The following is a 16,678-nucleotide window of genomic DNA, read 5'->3' as shown; positions in this document are numbered from 1 at the left end:
GCATCCATGTGGGAGACCCAGATGAAGCTCCTGGCTCCTTGCCCTGGCTGCTGGAGCAATGTCGGGACTGTACCAGCAGATGGTCTCTCTCTCTCTTTCTCTCACTGCCTTTCCATTTTTCTCTGTCTTTTTTTTTCTCTCTCACTCTCACTGCCTTGCAAATAAAATAAGTAAATGTTTAGAAAAAAAACTTTATGTTGCCCCTAGTGAAAACAACCCTCTTGTGGTAATAGTGTGTGTGTTTGTGTAAATGGGCAGAAAAATTGAAAGAACCTCTAAGGTACACACATAACTGCATAAATACTCATATGAGTCTAGAGATAGAGAAAGTTGTCCCTTTACTTGCATGGATATATCCTTGGGTCCAGGATGCTTCAACATCCTAAGAGGAAGGAATTTATTACTACCATAGTTTCTAGAAATGTATACACACAAACTATGTACACACATTATATAATAATATAGCTAGAAATAAACCTACAATTCCTAAATATATGAGTTTATAACAAGAAACTATACACATATACTAAATACACATGAAATGCAAGGAACACACACAATCTCACACTCATCGCACATATACACACACAGTAATCTTTATGTCAGGCAACACTGGGCCCACCACTCACCTGATAGAGATCATGGGGGCATAAACACCCAGAGAGTCCCTCTGCTCCCAGACACAAGGGACCCTGGCAGACACCAATCACCAGGTCCACATCACTGAGACAACTGACACCAGGTTTGTCACTCTCAGTGTGGAACTGGCTACTCTTCCCAAAACTGTCCACTGGAAGGAATGAATCCTCTCAGTAACCTATCAGGTGTTCAGGTTCTCAGGTGCCACAGGGGTGGCTGCAGCTGGGTCCCTCCCTGGAGAACATTCCCTCATTCTGTGTTCTGAGGTGACCATGGCAGCAGTGCATGTAGGCATGAGCTCAGATGTCTAAAGGACAACTCAGCCCAGCTGCCAGTGGAGAGTGGGTGTTTGGGGACTTCACAGAGCCAGGGAAAGGCCCCACTCACTGAAGGCTACACAGGGTGAAAGGCCCTTGGAGTCTGTCAGGATTTTTCCCTGAAACAGTCCTGATTCCATAACAACTTCATAGCCTGACCTGATGTCCACCCATTATACCCTTCATCGATACTTTTGTCAAGTAAATTTGGCTAAAATATGAAGTGAGACAGTGAAGAATCACCCGCCTGAGAACATCCTGGAAAACGAGAGCTTCTCTGCTGCTATTTCCCTCCTCAGGCATCAGCGCCCAGTCAGGAGCCTCAGGTTGCAAGGAAAGGAACCAAGGGTGTGCTCTTCAGGAGGGACGCACGTGCGGCAGGAACAGCACAGCCAAGGGGCTTTTGGGCACCACCTCCAGGCCGCTTGCCCACGGTGCAGGACGCTCACAATTGTTGACTTTTTGCCTGCTGCCCCCTGCTGGACGCCAGATGAATCGCTGCTCATCAGTAGTCACAGATTTCAGGTCCTGACTTCCCAATTACCCAAGGAGTTGGGGAGCAGTGAGTAACCTGTGCATGCATCATTGCAGATGGAGACCAAAAGAAGCAAAAACACTGTTAGTGTGCCAGTGCCTCCTGATGTGCTTTACACCTGCAGAGAACAACTGGAATTTAAATGTTACCAAATGCCATTTACTGGACCACACAAAAACAGTCACAGGTCTAGCAAAATATGTACAAAAGTTATCTCCAAAAAGCTACAAAATACAAGGTAGCTTTTATGATCTGTAAACTGAGTTTGAAAATATCTCTGCTTTTCTCCTCAACCTGATCTGTAGAGCATCCCCAGATTTCTCCAGGACTGTCTGATACTGACACACTTATATACACCTAGAATTCCAGACCTTCTGGGGCCAAGACAGACCAATGTCACTGGGTTAGAGGTCAAGGGTTGGGTCTTCCCAAATGGATGCATGAGGTGTGACTAATGTGAGCTCTTCCACTGTTGGATTGAGGTATGTCCCAACCACTGGAGGAAACTATGGACACAAACTACCCATGCACAAGGCCAAGAGCCAGTTTTACATCTATGGCTGCAGTCAGCCAAAAGTCCCTACAACCTCAGTAGGGCCGTGGTTCACCAATGGGAGGTTAAAGCTTGTATTATGTCCATAGCAAAAATGACAATCTTAGACAAATACTTACCTATATCCACACAGGGAAATGTAAGAAAATATTGAGTGAATCCTTAAAGACATATATTTAACTGCATAAATACTCAGATGTCTATAAAATATAAATAAATTTCCTTTACCTATATAGCTGTAATTTCACATCTGGGAGACTTCGACATTCTAAGAGGGAAGAAATGTTACTGTCATTATTTGCAGAAATGTCTACTTACACACAACATGTATCAATATATTTACTTATATATACAAAGACATATCAAAAATAATACAAACAGAAATAAGCCTATGACTGCCAAATACACAAGTTTATAAGTGTACAAATACAAATGAATTAATAATATACACAACACAGAGATACTTAATCACTGTCTACTGGGCCTTCCCATACCCTACTGGCTAGCATGGCGTCATAAGCATCAAGGCTTCCTTTGGGAAGTGGCATTATGTTCTTAAACTGTGTGTATGAAATACACAAAATTTGTTCCATTTATATAAATTTTTAAAATTTAAAAATACTTTAAAAACATGTACACTGCCAGTTCCATGGCTCACTAGGATATTCCTCCGCCTGTGGCGCCAGAACAATGGGTTCTAGTTCCGGTCGGGGCACCGGATTCTGTCCCAGTTGCTCCTCTTCCAGTCCAGCTCTCTGCTGTGGCCCAGGAGTGCAGTGGAGGATGGCTCAGGTGCTTGGGCCCTGCACCCCATGGGAGACCAGGAGAAGCACCTGACTCCTGGCTTCAGATTGGCGAAGCGCGCCAGCCGCAATGCACCAGCCGTAGCAGCCACTTTGGGGGTGAACCAACGGAAAAAGGAAGACCTTTCTCTCTGTCTCTCTCTCACTGTCTAACTCTGCCTGTCAAAAAAAAAAAAAAACATGTAATCTAACACACACATATTTAATATGTTTGTTCTTGGGCTACTGGATCCTCTGCTCTCCTACTAGCAAGCTTGGGGCATAGACACCCAAGCAACTCTTAGCTAACACCAATCACTAAGACCTTGTCACTGAACCTGCCCTGCCTGACTACAGGAACCTAACTCTTAATGAGGAGCTGGCCACTGGCCATTGATTCCAAAGATGTTCACCAGAGGGAAAATAATTTGAATTACCCTTGGGGCTCAGAGACTTGGGTGCCAATGCGGGTGGCTGGAGCTGGCTGACTTCACTCTGGGTTCTGAAGTTACCCTGGAGGCAGTACACATATGCACCAGGTAAGATGGCAGCCCTGTGGGGCTGGACAGCAAGGTGGGAATCTGGAGACTTCCCAGGGACATGGAAAAGCCCCAGACCTGGAATGTTATATCCTAAATCTTCTAGGTGGGCTCATTGTTTTTCCTTGTCTCTGCCTTTTATGTCAGTAGGAATAAGTAGGAGAATGCTAGTATAAAATTCTTCTTTTGTCTTACGCCTGGAAACTGATACATTTCTAAGATGCCCTTAATGTATTTATAATCTTGGAGAAAGAAAAAAGCAGTTCAGCTAACAGATTGGGGACAGAACAAAAACAGCAAAAAACTACTTGCTATTCCTAAACATGTGTTGAAACTCTTCACTCTGCACCCCAAGAGCATGGGCATCATGCTCATTCCATTCTTCTTCTCTCCTTGCACCCTTTTTAAAGACTTACTAATTTCAAAGGCACAGTTACAGAGCTGGAGAGGGAGACATACAAAGAAAGAGATCTTCTGTGTGCTGGTTCACACAGGGCCAGCACTGTAGCACAGTCGGTTAATCTGAACCCTGGGTTTCCATATGGGCTCTGGTTCAAGTCCCAATTGTTCCACTTCTGATCCAGCTCCTTTCTAAGGCACCTGGGAAAGCAGTGGATGATGGTCCAAGTCTTTGGGTCCCTGCACCCACATGGGAGATCCAGAAGAAGCTCCTGGCACCTAGCTACAGATTGGCCCAGCTCTGGCCATTGCAGCCATTTGGGGAAACAACCAGCAGATGGAGGACCTTTCTCTCTGTGTCTCCCTCTCTCTGTAACTTTGACCCTCAAATAAATAAATAAGTAAATCTTTTTTTTTTTTAACAGGCGGAGTGGACAGTGAGAGAGAGACAGAGAGAAAGGTCTTCCTTTCCATTGGTTCACCCTCCAATGGCAGCTGCGGCCCGCGCGCTGCAGCCAGCGCATCATACTAATCTGAAGCCAGGAGCCAGGTGCTTCTCCTGGTCTCCCATGTGGGTGCAGGGCCCAAGCACCTGGCCATCCTCCACTGCACCCCTGGGCCATAGCAGAGAGCTGGCCTGGAAGAGGGGCAACCAGGACAGAATCCAGTGCCCTGACCGGGACTAGAACCCAGTGTGCTGGCGCCGCAGGTGGAAGATTAGCCTATTGAGCTGCGGCGCTGGCCATAAATAAGTAAATCTTTTTTTAAAAAAATTACCAAGTATCAATAAACACCTTGCCTTCTGCTTCCTTCATGCTTCTGAGTCCATCCTTTGGGAGGGCTCAGGTGGGCTTGTTTCTCATCCAGTGCAATACACACTCACTGGTTACTATCAAACACTTAGAGCTAAATGGTGTTTGTGGTAGAAGGAATGACTTAAGCTTACCTGTTCGATGAGGGCTACAGGTTTTGAACAATACAGTCAACTCTCCATAGCTGCAGGTTCTGCCTCTGTAGGTTTCTAATATTTATAATATTAGAAAAATAATTTCTAATATTCTGATATAAATACTAACATTTATGCATTGTATATTTGTTACTTATATTTAATATATCTTCGTATATGTGATTACATACATTAGTATCTGTATATTAATCACTATAACTTCTAAGTAAAGAAAATGAATTACAGTAAGCATTATTTTACAAAAGCAAGCCACACACTATCATCCATCCAACCGCTAACTGCGACCATGTACCCGGTTAATCAGCCCCAACTGTAACCTTCTGAGCGTTCGTTGGTCCCCCACTCTCCACCCCCACCTCCCCCTCCAGACCCGCCGCTTGGCTAACCTCATTAGACGATATAAAAGTGGACGATGGGGGGCGCTTGACAATTGGCGCTAACGCACATGGGACAGAGCTGACCAACTGACAGGAGTTCAAAGGTGCACGGACCTGGACCACCTCCACCTTGCTCAACAAGTAGGGGACATCCCGCGAGGCCCTGGTCATCTGCCTTGGAACTCTCTCCAGCGCAACTGCCCCCAACTGCACGAGGGCCGGCTCCCTGAGGGGGCACCTCCCTCGTGACCTCGGCCACGCGGGCCAGTCCCCGGGTCTGAGCTGGATCTCACCAGAGCAGCTTGTCAGGGGCGCCTAGAGCCGCGTAGCCTCATGGACCAGAAAGTCCTGTGGGCGGGCGGCCTGGGCTGTGGAACTGAGCCCTAGAGAGACTCGCACAACTGATGTGATCCTTTCAGAAGGTATTTCGGGCTTTAGCTCAGAAGAGAGGAGATGACTGATAACCTTGACTACACAAAGTTTAAACAAAATCCACAAGCAAGATAAAAAGACAGCAAAATTGATAGGAGAAACATTCCTTCCAATGACTTGGCATTAAGGATTTTGTTTGCCTATTACATACTGCTTTATAAACATGTACAATTTGCATGTGGTTTTTATTTTTTCTTTTAAAAATTTATTCACTTGAAAGCCAGAATTACAAAGCAGTACAGTGAGATCGAGTTTCTATCTGCCAGTTCACTCCCAAAATGGCTGCTACAAGTCAAGCCTGGGCCAGTGCAAAGCCAGGAGTTTAATCCAGTGTCCCAAGTGAGTGGCAGGGGCCCAAGCATTTGGGCCATCTTCCTATGCTTTTCTTAGGCCATTAGCAGAAATCTGGATTGGGAGTGGAGCAGCAAGGATGTTAACCAGCACCAATATGGGATGCCGGCATTGCAGCTGGCGGTTTGACCCACCATGCCATATATTTATAGGAAAGTATATTGATTTCAGCATTATATATTATAATAACCAAAAACTGAGGCAAAGGAAAAACAGGCATTCTGTAGGAACAGCCAGATTAAATAAATTCTAATGCATCTGTACAGCTTATTACTATGACTTTGCAGCTTATTTTTAGTGAGGTAAATATTGTGAATGCAATGTTGAATAAAAGTACAAATTACAGGGGCTGGAGCAGTGGCATTGTAGACTAAGCCTGTGCCTATGGTGCCAGTTCATGGCCCCACTGATCCTCTTCCAATCCAGTTCCCTGTTTAAGGGCTGGGAAAGCAGTGGAAAACAACCGAAGTGCTTAGGTTCCTGCAGCTGCACTGGAGACCAGAAGAAGCTCTTGGCTCCTGGCTGTGGGTAGGCCTAGTTCTGGCCATTTTGGGTATTTGGTGAGTGAACCAATGGATAAGATCTTTCTCTCTGTCTCTTCTCTCTCTAACACTGCCTGTCAAATAAACAAAATCTTTAAAAAATGAAATTATACATTTATCTCTTCAGAAAACAAAGGAATAAAATTACAAAAACAACAGAAATTTTATAAACATAAAAATTAAATTGCAAACTACTGAACACTAGCCAATTGAAAAAATAAAACAGGGGCCGGCGCCGTGGCTCAATAGGCTAATCCTCCACCTTGCGGCGCCGGCACACCGGGTTCTAGTCCCGGTTGGGGCGCCGGATTCTGTCCCGGTTGCCCCTCTTCCAGGCCAGCTCTCTGCTATGGCCAGGGAGTGCAGTGGAGGATGGCCAGGTGCTTGGGCCCTGCACCCCATGGGAGACCAGGAAAAGCACCTGGATCCTGGCTCCTGCCATCGGATCAGCGTGGTGCGCCGGGTGTGGCGGCCATTGGAGGGTGAACCAACGGCAAAGGAAGACCTTTCTCTCTCTGTCTCTCTCTCTCACTGTCCACTCTGCCTGTCAAAAAAAAAAAAGAAAAGAAAAAAGAAAACAGGATATCAGGAAGTGTCTTGAAAGAAACGAGAATGCAAATATAACATATCAAAATCTGTGGAATATAGAAAAAGCAGTGTTAAGAACACAGTTTATGGCAATAGAGCTTATACCAGAAAAACAAAAGAATGTCAAATTAACAATGTAATGATGGAAGTCAAGGGCTTAGAAAACAATGACAAACCAAACCCGAAATTACCAGGAGGCAAGAAATGACATCGGAGCAGAAATTAATGAAACTGTAACAAAAATAAAAGAGCAACAAAATGAAAAGGTTTTTTTAAAAGAAACAAAATAGGCAAACCTTTAGACAAACTAACAAAAAGAAAAACTAAAATAATAAGAGATAAAAGATGTTACAACTGACACTACACAAATACAGAGGATCATAAGCAACCACTATGAACAGCTAAATGCTAACAACCTTGAAGAAATGGATAAATCCCTAGATATATATGACCTACCAAGATTGTAGTAAGGAGATATAAAAAATCTGAACAGACATATGGCAAGCAATGAGCTGAAGGAGGAATGTAAGAACTTACATGAGTGAAAGTTTCAAGATCTGAAGGTTTTAATATTGAATTCTCCAAAATATTTAAAGAGGGACCAATACAATATATAATATATTTACAATACAATACAATATACAAAATATTTAAAGAGGGACCAATACAATATTATTCCAAAAATACTGAAAAGAAAGGCATTCTGTCAAACCCCTTATATGAGGCCAATATTATTCTGATACCAGATCTAAACAAAGACACAACATAAAAAGCAAACTACAGATCAATAGTCTTGATGAACATAGATGCAATAAATTCCAACACCATATTAGCAAACTAAATCCAGCACTACATATAAAAGATGATCCATGGGGCTGGCACTGTGGCATAGCAAGTAAAGCTGCTGACTACAGTGCCAGAATCCCATATGGGTGCCAGTTTGAGTCCCAGCTTCTCTAATTTCAATCCAGCTCTGTGCTATGGCCTGGAAAAGCAGTAGAAGATGGCTCAGTCCTTGGGCACCTGAACCTGAGTGGGAGACCCAGGGTAAGCTCCTGGCTCCTGGCTTCGGATCAGTGCAGCTCCAGCCATTGTGACGAATTGGGGAGTGGACCAGCACATGGAAGACCTCTCTCTTTCTCTGCCTCTCTCTTTCTCTGTGTAATTCTGATTTTCAAATAAATAAATCTTTTTTAAAAAAAAGATCATACATCATATTCAAGAGAGATTATCCAAGAGATCAAAGAGTGGTTCAACATTTGGAAATCAATAAGCATCCTAAGTCAGACCAACAGAATGAAGAACAAAAACCATGCACAATCCACTGAAAGAGATGCAGAGAAAGTATTTAATAAGATTCAATGCCCCTTCATAATAAGAATTCTTAACAAACTAGGTATACAAGAGACATCCCTGAAAATGATAAAGGCAACAGATTACAGTTTAACAGCAAATTTCATATTAAATGTGGAAAACCTGAACTCATTTCTCTAAAATACGGAACAAGACAAGGCCATTCATTTTCACCACTCTTACTCAATATAAAAAAATAAAGGCCATAAAAACCAGAAAAGAGGAATCAAAATATCCATGTTTGTGGATGACATGGTATTGTACATAGAAAATTCCAAAAATCAGTTACAACTGGAGAAGCAATATCGTAAAGTCACAGGCTACAAAGTCAACATATAAAAAGAGAATTTTTATACACCAATAATGATCTTGCTGAAAGAAAAATCAAGGAAAGAATCCCTTTCATAAAATGTACAAAAATTTATTTAGGATGAAATTCAATGAGAGCTCTTTCCAATGAAAAGTATAAAAGTATATGATGAAAAAAATGGTGACAGAATCAAAAAAATTAAGATATTCTTTGCTCAGAGATTGAAGCATTAATGGCATTAAAATGTACACACACCTGAATGAATCTATAGGCTCAGTGTAAACCATATGAGCATATCAATGGCATTTTATACAGAATTAGAAAAATGTATCCTACACTATGGAACCACAGAATGCAAACAAGTCAGGAAGTCCAGATTCCCCCCAAGATCAAGCTGGAATCTCAATACTTGATTTCAAAGCACACTGCAAAGGCATAGTAACTAAGACAGCATTGTACTGGCATCAAAACTGACTCATAGATCAACAGAACAGAATAGAGAATCAAGAAATTCATCCATGTACATACAGTCAACTGATTTTTGACAAAATTGCCAAGAACATACATTAGTGAAAGGTTGTTTCTTCCAATAAATGGTGCTGGGTAAACTGGACATGAAAATTAGATCCCTACCTCTCATGATATACAAAATAAACTCAAGATAGATCAAGCACCTAAGTGGAAGATGTCGAACTATAAAATGGATACAAGAAACCCTAGAGGGAGTACTTCAGGACATTGATATAGACGATGATTTTTCAGACAAGACCTCAAAATCACAGGCAACAGAAGCAAAACTAGACAAATCGTATTGTATCAAACTCGGGAGCTTCTGCACAGTAAGACAACAATCATTAGTGTGAATGTACACCCATCAGAATGAGAGAAAATATCTAAGTTCCTTACCTGACAAAGGACTAACATGCAGAATGATGGATGGTCCTTGATGCATTGTGATTTGGCTTATGCATTTGCAACTTGATGGTTTCTGACAGTGTAACCACACAACCAAGCTGATTTTCATTTCAGTCTAGTTTTCAATAAATTACATGAACTGGTCAGCATGTCTGGACTAACCAAATTTAGGTTAAGGTGATTTTGCCCAGATAGGATAATGGGAGAGTTCTGCAGATGTTTAAGGCAAGCTAGAAGAAGCTCCAGTTGTTGCTGGGTTAGACATATTAAATATATTCATTTTCAGCTTTGATGTGCTCATTGGAACATCACTCCATTGTAAGTTGAGGGGCATCTCTATATTGAAAGTGGCCTAGTGCTGTTCTAAAGCTGGCCATGTTCATGCTGCTTGTCCAGGCAGTGGGGCTTCTGGGCCAGCCAGCTGGGTCCTGCATGCTTGGCTGGGAAACTTCTGTGAGCACATGGCTGGAGCTCGGCACAGCACTGGGGAGGAACAGCAAACTTTGTGGACTAGGTTTATTTTCAAAGATTTCTTTATTTATATGGAAGGCAGGGTTACAGAGAGGCAGAGGCAGAGAGAGATAGGTCTTCTATCAGCTGGTTCACTCCCCAGATGGCTGCAACATCTGAAGCTGTGCTGATCTGAAGTCAGGAGCCAGGAGCTTCCTGCAGGTCTCCCACGTGGGTACAGGGGTCCAAGGGTTTGGGCTATTTTCTACTTTCCCAGGGCATAGCAAAGAGTGGGATTAGAAGTGGAACAGCCAGGAATTGAACCGGTGCCCATATAGGATGCCCACACTGCAGGCAACAGCTTTACCCACTATGCCACAGGGCAGGCCTCATGGACTAGATCTTAATCAGCAGCCCAGATGAACTTTAATAAACCAGCCTGACATTTGTAGCCTCTCAAGATCCATACACACGAATCCTTTAATCAACACCAATTTGTGTCCTGACTTTTTATGGTTTGTGAAGTCTGAGCAAAGCTCTGGTTATGGAAATACAAAGGACTTAATTATTTGCCCCAATTATTTTGTCAACTGAAAAGTGAACCAGGCATAGCACAGTCATGGGAAGAAATTCAAGTTTATGGAAGATCCTCCTATATGAACGCCCAGTCTGCACAATCTGGAAGCAAGAAGCTGAAGGCACCATTTATCGTCTTGCCAGTATTTCATTTGTAGATCAGACTGATAGTTTCTGCATTACATTTTCCCCTTTGAGTTCTTGGATTCTCTGCGTGGTATTCACGGAGACCCACAGAGGAAGGCATTTTTTCAGGTAATCCTAATGGCAGAAACTGACTGTCGATATGTGTCTTGGAGAACAAGGAAATTATATTTGCTCTTTGCTCAGCATCATTACGACTCCTACCCATTTTCAGTTTTAATTGGCAATGACACAGCGGAAGTAGAAGATGGCCCAAGGTCCTGAGTCCCTGCACCTATGTGGCAGACCTGAAAGAAGCTCCTGGCTCCTGGCTCCTGGCTCCTGGCTTTGGATCAGCTCAGCTCTGGCCATTGCAATCATTTGAGGAGTGAACCAATGGAATGGAAGACCTCTCTCTCTCTGGCTCTGCCTTTCTCTGCAACTCTTTCAAATAAATACAATAAATCTTAAAAAAAGACTCTTGTCATCATTCCCCAAGTAAATCACAAAATACAGAAAACTGAGGTAATAGTTTTATAAATCAAGTTCAGAGGCAAGATGCTACTGCCAGATGTTTTATGCATCTCACATCCAGTATTGCAAATAAATTATACAAATGTTAAATTATACACATGTTAAAGAAAAGAAAAAAGAAAGGAATCTATGCTCATGGCTGATTTAAACATGTTTATTGGTGTCTCTCCTCCCTGTGAACCAGAGCTGCTCCTGGGTTTGCTCATCACTGTCACATGGTGTGGAAGGCACTCTGTGGGACTTCCAGAGTTCTGTCTGGAAATGCCATGAGCCTCTGTCAGGTCACTGGTGCCACTCATCTGTGGAGCCCTTGACCAGCAGATCAGCACTTTGCATGCCCCAGGGCTCCCCTGATGTAGGAAACTTAGGTCTCTTGGGAAGTTTCATGTAGCCCTCAGCCTGAATCCAAGCTCCACTGCTTGTCTTGAGTGATGCCATCTCCAGACAACTCCAACTCCCCACTGTGGATTCAGTCCCACACACTGACTCTTCCCTCAGACCTCAGACATCAACAAGCAGATGTGGGCCATCATCACCATGTGACCTATGAATTTCTCTCCCTTTTGGCCATGAGAAAAATAACATGATGATTACATTTATTTTATTTATATATATTTATACATTATATATGCTTATACTTATATAAGCACATGTATAATTTTATGTATTATATTTATATTAAATTATATATAATTTATTATATTTATTGTATTTTTTTAAATCTTTTATTTAATGAATATAAATTTCCAAAGTACGACTCATGGGTTACAATGGCTTCCCCCCCCATACCGTCCCTCCCACCCACAACCCTCCCCTTTCCCACTCCCTCTCCCCTTCCATTCACATCAAGATTCATTTTTGATTATCTTAATATACAGAAGATCAGCTTAGTATACATTAAGTAAGGATTTCAACAGTTTGCTCCCACACAGAAACATAAAGTGAAAAATAATAGATGATTTTTTTTAAATGATGATGAAATCAGATCAGACCTATTGTCATGTTTAATCCCAGTGAGAGTCAAGTTGGGAATTGATAATTTCTTTTTTTTTTTTTTACAGAAGATCAGTTTAGTGTACATTAAGTAAAGATTTCAATCGTTTGCACCCCCATAGAAACGCAAAGTGAAATATATTGTTTGAGTACTCGTTATAGCATTAAGCCTCAGTGTACAGCACATTAAGGACAGAGATCCTACATGAGGAGTAAGTGCACAGTGACTCCTGTTGTTGACTTTACAAATTGACACTCCTGTCTATGGCATCAGTAATCTCCCTATGCACCAGTCATGAGTTTCCAAGGCTATGGAAGCCCCTTGAGTTCTCCGACTAATTTATTATATTTATTGTATTTAATCTTATCAAATTTTGTTTGAAAGAAAATTCCATGTTAACAACAAGAGAAACAACATGGGTGTAGTAGAGGTAAAAGGTACAAAACATGGACGAGAAATCTGCCTTTCCTTCCTTCTCTCTGTCACAACCTGCGAGGCCTGGCTTCTGGAAGAAGCTTCTGTAACACTGCTGCATAACCTTCAATATCGAGTCATCCAAAACCAGGCAGCACTGACACTGTGGTGGGCTTCATTCTAGGGCTTGGCCTGCATTTACCCCATCTCCGTCCATGTATGCACCGTGTGATGAACAAATCAGATCCTTCAACATTGTCTTTAAACATTTGAAACAATCTGAGATGAATCCTTAAAACTGCCAATATTTGCTGACTATGGTATGATAGATCAATATATGTGGACAACAGGTACTCATCGAATCAAGGTAAAATTTTCTTCTCTGAAGAGGAAACCTTTGGTCTCTGCTTTTCTATTTGCTCACAAAATGAAGATTATTGTGAACTGCAGCAAACTACACCATGCTGAGCACACAAGAAATTATTCCTTCTACTCAGTCACTGCCTCTTTCTCTATCTCTCTTTATCTCTGTCTACACTTGCCCTATGCCTCCCACCTTCACACAAAACTTTTCTCTCAAGCTGCAGACCCCTACAAGTCTCCATTTTGAACAATAGAATACCGCCTCTTCCTTCCCTCCCCTGTCCACCCACCTGCTCTGCTGAGTAACCTCTGAAGAAAAAGCAGTGCCATCTGTGGTAATGCAGGTTTTTGCACATCAGTATTTCCCATTTATGAATTCTAGAAAGCTAGGTGGAACAGTGCTATGTGTGATATAGTCTGAGTGTGTTGCAAAAATGCTTCTGTGTTGGAAGCTTGGTCCCCAGTGCAGCTATTTTAGGAGGAACAGGAAATTTTAAGAGGCAGAGACCAGTGTGAAGTAATTAGGTCACTGTGGGCTGTCATTGAAGGGGATTAATGTAGCTCTCATGGGACCTAGGAAGTTTTCACAAGAAACCTGTCTTAAAGAGAATTGACCTTCATCCTCTCAGGGCTCCTGACTCTATGGTTGGCCACATCACATGTGCTCCCCAATCTGAACATGGCCTTTTAGGCTGCGGTGTGTGTGGGGGGGGGAGGGGAGAGAGAGAGAGAGAGAGAGAGAGAGGGAGGGAGGGAAAGAGAGAGAGACTGTATGTGTGTGTATGTACTAAGTAAGCATCTTAAAATTATTATAGAGGTAGAGTGACAGAGAGATGGAGAAGGGAGAAGGGGAGGGGGACAGATGCAGAGGGTGACAGAGAGGAGGTAGGGAGGAATGGACAGAGACAGCACTCCCACTGATTCACTACAAAATGCCCACAACAGCTTGCACACAGGCCAAAGCTGGGAGCCAGGAACACAATTCAGATCTCTCAGGAGGGTGGCAGTAATATTATTTTTCAGCCATCCCAGTGGACTCCCAAGGCCTGCTCTAGGAGGGTTCTTCAGTCGTGAGACACATGCAGGTAGCAAATGCAGGAACCTCCAATAAGGGACATGGGCATCTCAACCAGCCTCTGAATTCCTTGGCCAAACTTATGCCATGAGCCTCTTTTACATACACTTTTTGAAGTTGTAAAATAGTTGCCCTATTTGTTTGAATGGCCTAGAGACAAGGAGACACAGTCCATCAGACAAGATATAGACAACAATCAAATCATTAGATGTCAGTTTAGCTGGATATACACAGTGTTTTGTTTTGTTTTGTTTTGTTTTTGTACTCTATATATTAACTACAACCAATCAGAGAAAGCACATGTCTTCAGGGGTCTGGCTTCTTTCATTAGCATAATGGTCTCCAGTTGCACCCATTTTGTTGCAAAAGATAGAATTTCATTCTTTTTTATAGATGAGTATGTATATATGTACCATATTTTCTTTAATGAGTCACCAGTTGATGGAAATCTGGGTTGATTCCCTACCTTGGCTATTGTGAATTGAGCTGTTATAAACAGGGGACTACAGATAATTCTTTCATAGGCTTATTACATTTCCTTTGGGCATTTTCCCAGAAATTGGATGGGTGGATCATATGATAGATCTATTTTCTGAGGAATCTCTAGACTGGCTTCCACAATGGTTATATTAGCTTACATTCCCACCAGAAGTGTATTTAGGGTACCTTTTTCTCCACATTAGCAGGGTCTAGAGATGGATTTTTATTATCAGAAAATGAAAGTATGGACCTGGCACTGTGGTGTAGCAGATAAAGCTGTTGCCTGAAGTGCTGGCATTCTATATGGGTACTGGTTGGAGTCCCTACTGCTCCACTTCTGATCTAGCTCTCTGCTATATCCTAGGAAAGCAGTGGAAGATGGCCCAAGTGCTCGGGACCCTGCACCCACATGGGAGAGCAGGAAGAAGCTCAAGTCTCCTGGCTTTGGTTCAGTTCAACTCAGGCTACTGTGGCCAGATGGGGAGTAAAGCAGCAAATGGAAGACCTCTCTCTCTCTCTGTGTCTCTCCATCTCTGTCTCTGTCTCTCTCTCCCTGCCTCCTTTCTTCCCTCTCTGTAATTCTGACTTTCAAATAAGTAAATAAAACTTTTTTTTAAAAAAAGCCATAAAAGTATAAGAAAAGCTGCTTCTGCATGTGGTAAGAAAATGATAATGGTATTGTAAAAAAGATGAGAGAAAACTCTGAAAATACAGAATAGCAAAGAAAAATAAGTATTTCAAAATGAAATTTAGACTAAATAATCTAAGATTTGAATTACTTGATAGAAAAAATGATAATCAGCTTTAACACTTTTTTAGAGGTTTATTTATTTAAAAGGCATAGTTACAGAGAGAGAGACACAGAGAAAGAAATCTTCAGTCTGCTGGTTCACTCCCCAAATGGCTGCAACACCCAGGGCTGAGCTAGGCTGAAGCCAGGAGCTTCAACCAAGTCTCTCATGGTACTTGGATCCAGGGATCCTAGGTACTTGGGCCATCTTCCACTGCTTTCTCAGATGCATTGGCAGGCAGCTGGATTGGAAACAGTGCAGCCAGGATTAGAACTAGCAACCCTAGGGATTCTTGCATTGCAGGCCATGGCTCAACCCACTATACCATGTAGCCCCCAAAGGCAACTGATCAATACTTAAAATAACTAAGTTTCTCTCTCAAATATGTGAAGTAACTTGATTTAAACAAATTTACATAGTACTAAATACTAGAAAGTTAAAACGCCCAAACCAATAACATTTCTCTACACCAAATGATGAACTTTCTTAAACAAACAAAAGAATTTAGACCAACTGCACTTAGCAATTACCATAAGAAAATAAATAAATAAATAATAGGTAAGTAAATAATTAGGGATAAATTTAACCAAGGAAGTGAAAGACTTATACCCCCAAAATTATAAACATTAATAAAAGCAACTGAAGAGAGCACAGATAGATGAAAAGATATCCCATGTTCATGGATTACAAGAATATTGCTGAAGTAATATTACTTGAACTAATCTGTTAAACAATATCCATCAAATTTCCAACATCAACTTCCTTTTTGTAAATAATTTTTATTTATATAAGGTGAACAAATTTCATGTGTTGCCTACATATGGATTTAGGAGCACAGTGATATTTTTTACCCTCCCTCTGACCCACACTCCCACCCTCATCATTTTTCATATATAGAAAAAATCCTAAAATTAATATGGAACAAGAAAAACAAATAGTCCAGTGAAATGAATCATAAGCAAAAAGAACAAAGCTAGGACATCGCATTACCTTATTTCAAACTATACTACATGCAATAGTAATTAAAATAACATGGTACTGGCATAAAATTAGACATACTGGTCAGTGCAATAGAACCGAAGGTCAAGAAAAGAACCCATGCAACTATACCAATGGAATTTCGATAAATGTGACAAGAATATACAATGTGAATGGACAGTCTCTTCAATATGTGATGCTAGGAAAACTGTATATTCAATTAAACAACAATGAACTGGGACATTATCTTGCACTAAATATAAAAATTGACTCAAAGTGGATTAAATTAAATGAAATGGTG

General features: G+C 41.7%; 1 long non-coding RNA gene across 4 annotated transcripts in view; it reads right to left on the bottom strand.

Annotated features, from left to right (window-relative positions):
- Nucleotides 1-89: 89 nt before the first annotated feature.
- Nucleotides 90-16,678, bottom strand: part of LOC127489400 (uncharacterized) — a 51,361-nt gene continuing 34,772 nt past the window's right edge. For 2 of the 4 annotated variants that reach the window (XR_011385791.1, XR_011385792.1), the window contains 3 exons: nucleotides 4,711-4,785; nucleotides 2,273-2,312; nucleotides 90-1,527 (listed from right to left, as the gene is read on the bottom strand). This is a non-coding gene — a long non-coding RNA (uncharacterized lncRNA). Of the gene's footprint in view, nucleotides 1,528-2,272; nucleotides 2,313-4,710; nucleotides 4,786-5,117; nucleotides 6,988-16,678 lie in introns of those variants that run through there. The other 2 variants (XR_011385790.1, XR_007917340.2) reach the window with 2 other exon arrangements.

This window comes from Oryctolagus cuniculus (assembly GCF_964237555.1).
Source record: "Oryctolagus cuniculus chromosome 17 unlocalized genomic scaffold, mOryCun1.1 SUPER_17_unloc_3, whole genome shotgun sequence".
Classification (NCBI taxonomy): Eukaryota; Metazoa; Chordata; class Mammalia; order Lagomorpha; family Leporidae; genus Oryctolagus; species Oryctolagus cuniculus.
The sequence above is the reverse complement of the archived record's forward strand: the minus strand, read 5'-3'. Positions and strand labels throughout refer to the sequence as shown.